This window comes from Pinus tabuliformis, chromosome J (genome assembly GCF_031772625.1).
Source record: "Pinus tabuliformis cultivar Carrire ecotype Pingquan chromosome J, CPIR1, whole genome shotgun sequence".
Lineage (NCBI taxonomy): Eukaryota > Viridiplantae > Streptophyta > Pinopsida > Pinales > Pinaceae > Pinus > Pinus tabuliformis.
Window position 1 is genome coordinate 158,547,563 of NC_142295.1, and position 3,606 is coordinate 158,551,168.

General features: G+C 42.0%; 1 pseudogene; it reads left to right on the plus strand.

Annotated features, from left to right (window-relative positions):
• Positions 1 to 481: 481 nt before the first annotated feature.
• LOC149226137 (putative UDP-glucosyl transferase 73B6) lies at positions 482 to 3,049 on the plus strand (annotated as a pseudogene).
• The last annotated feature ends 557 nt before the right edge of the window (positions 3,050 to 3,606 follow it).

Sequence of the window (3,606 nt, forward strand, 5' to 3'; positions counted from 1 at the left end):
GTGCGATCAAATCACATCGAGATCTAGGATTGAAATGATGCGCCTCCGTACCACTTTCAGTTTTATTTGCCGTAGTCTTTAACGCGACTTTTTGAAAGCCTTTCCGACGATTTTTTCCGGTGAAAATCTGGCAGTAATTTATTGAAATCCAAGTTTGATAACTAGTTTCTGCACAATGAAAGCATCCCAGGGGTTTTTCAGGGTGCTGAATCCGAATATGCAGTTAAAAAACCATTTTAACTGCAACAAATCATGATTTCATCTCAATTTCTTCCGCCAGATTCCGTCACCGGAATCTCAAAAAGTCGCATTATAGACAACTCCGTTTTATTTATACTCGCACTGCAATTAATTATTAAAATGTCAGATGCAAAGTGACTTTGATGGCAGATAACAATTTGAATGTCACGATCAGAAATGTATTCTGTTTTTAAAAGAACTCTGCTGGCATCTTCAAATTCTTGAAATAAATAAAGGTCCCGATCACCTGCAATTTTCAAGGAAATTCAGGTAGTGTATTAATTGTTGTGTTTTTTTTGCAGTTGAGGTGTAAGGATTGATTATGAAAGAAAGCAGACCTCATGTGGTTGCCGTTCCATTCATGGGGCAGGGCCATCTCATTCCATTCATGGAACTGGCCAAGCTTCTCGCCTCACACGGCCTCGCCGTTTCATATATAACGACTCCCGGGAACGCCAAACGGCTCGAGCCCCAGGTCCAGGGTTCGAATCTGGACATCCGGCTGGTCTCTCTACCAATGCCTTCCATCGAGGGAGTGCCCCCGGGAATCGAAAGCTCCGACAACGTTCCCTATCATGTCTGCCAGAAACTTATCATTTCGTCCCACAAGCTAGCCGAGCCGCTGGAAGAATGGCTGGAGCAGCAAATGAATGCCGAGGAGTCTCCCCATTATTCTTCTGCAATCTCATGCATCATTGGCGACATGACTACAAAATGGATTCACCGCACCGGCGAAAAGTTCGGGATCCCCATCGTGGTTTTCCAGACGGCGGGGGCGTTCGCCTGGTCGATCATGCACTCCAGGCTTAACCACATGCCGCAGAAAAGCGTGGAGGGAGGCGACGAGTTTTTTTATGTCCCCGGACTGAGCTTCGATGTCAAGTTGCGCAAATCGGACATGGCTCCGGCACTGCAGGATCCCAATTTTTTTCACCGGCGGGCTGACCTGACGGAGTCCATTAACCGGAGCATGGAGGGTCGCGCCATCTTGATTAACACGTTTTACGAGCTCGATTCCGTGGGGATCGATCACCTCAAGAACTTGACCGGTGTGGAGCATAGGTCCTATACTCTCTCCCGCTCTTTTCGACGATACGGTGATCGATCCAATAACTATTAACCGCCGGGGAAAGGCGGCGGATATCGATGAGGAGGAATGCTTGCGATGGCTGGATTCTAGGCCTTCCCAATCAGAAACTCCTATTTCCACTATTATAGAAAAGTTAATGCACTCTGACATGTAAGGGGAATAGTGGGTGCCTTGCTGCTAATATGCCAAAGTCAACTTTAAGGGAAATATAAATGCAAGGCAGCCACTATTCCCTTAGCATGTCAATATTCCCTTTGCATGTCAAGGTGCATTAACTTTGTTATAGTGGTGGAAATAGGAGTTTCCTTCCCAATCCGTGATGTTTGTGTGTTTGGGGAGCCAATTTATTCTGAACGACAAGCAAATCTGTGCGTTGGCTACGGGCTTAGAGGCCAGCGGGCAGGCTTTCGTGTGGGCCATTAAACTCCCTCAGGCTGACCCCAAACCCAAAGCGAATGAAGTGGGTTTGCCGGAAGGATTCGAAGAGAGAACCCGAGATAGAGGGCTAATTATTTGGGGGTGGGCGCCTCAGCTCCTTATTCTCTCTCATCCTTCCATCGGTGCATTTCTCAATCACTGCGGATGGAACTCTGCGCTGGAGAGCTTGAGCATGGGAATCCCCGTGATAACCTGGCCCATGTTCGCAGATCAGCCATATAACTCAAAGCTTCTGGAAGAACACATGGGGGTAGCCATACGGATATGTGAACAGTGTGCCAGATGAAGAGGAAGTGAGAAGGGCAGTTACCATGCTTTTGGCGGAGGAAGAAGGCAAAACCATGCGAAGGAAAGCTCAAGAACTGAGAAAGCATGCTAAAATGGCTGTGAACAAAGAGGGGTCTTCATTTACTGACTTGCAGGCCTTTGTTCGTGACATGCAGCAGCTGCACCAGGATCGCGTTGCGATGGATTCTGAAGGATTTTGAAGGGAAATGTGCATTCTGCAGCTCTGGTAAAATGATCTCCTTGGGATCTTAGTGTATCTTTTTATCCACTGGGAGAGATTGTTGGACTCCTCAGAAGCTGATTAATTTAAATGTAAGTCTACTAAAGTATTTTTATTTACTCAGCCGGAGGGTTAGTTTAATGGGTTTAGTTTGTGTTTTTTAAGCCAAAAACAACTATCCTTTTTACGGAAACAAAAGATAATTACATGTGCAGAGATCTGAAAGCTTCAGTCCTAAATACTAACCAGCATACAAAAACAAAAAAGACAGTGCCCTAAAATAAATTGCATAGAAATGTGTATGTGCAAAGAAAACAGAGCATGTGAATGTCAAAGAATCCACCATACTTTCAGGGGATTTCCCAGCCATTGTCTATCTAAGTAAGGCCGCAGAGAGGCATCCAAGTACAAAAGACAATGAGCAGTGTAACAACGCATATACACCTATGTCCAAGAATCCACCAGCCCACCAGAGTAGGAGGCAGAGTACCTTTCAGTCCTAAATAAGTGATAGCTAGTGAACTAACCAGCATACAAATTCAAAAAAGACAGTGCCCCAAAATAAACTGCATAGGAATGTCTATTTGCAAAAAATACAGAGCATGTGAATGGCAAAGAATCCACCATACTGCCAGGGGAGTTGCCAGCCATTGTCCATCCAAGTCGGGCCGCAGAGAGCAGTGTAGCAGAGCATATACATGTGTCCAAGAATCCACCAGAGTAGGAGGCAGAGTACCTTTCACAACCTAAAAGATCCGAGATCCCAGGCTGCAAATGGATCTATTGACCAGATATTTCAAACACATCCGCCCATCCCGGACAGAGGTCGCTCGCTTGAACAGAGAGAAGTTACTGGATCTTGTTGTTAATGCTTCTGGCTATTGAGAAGTTACGGGATTAATTCTTAATTGATTAATTTGGAATAATCTAAATCTATTTAGATTAAGTCTGCGAATTCAATACATTTCCATATCAAACAAATAAGATGATTTTATATCCACTTTTAAAATAATTAAAACAAAAACATAGATACAATTCCTTATAACAATAATAAGAAAAAGATATGTAATTAATTCAATTCTTAATATAAAATGAATGTGATATTTAAAAAATATTAATAGTAATTAAAAATTCAATATTAATCATAAATAAAATGTTTCAATAAATAAAATTAAATAATGTTGAAATATATTTAAAAATATATTAAGAGAGAAAAAATTTTAATGTGGACAATGTAATCTATAAATAATATCTCAATACTAATGTTAACTAAATTATTTCAATATCAATAATTTGTATATTATATATGGTTTATAATAATAATAATAAT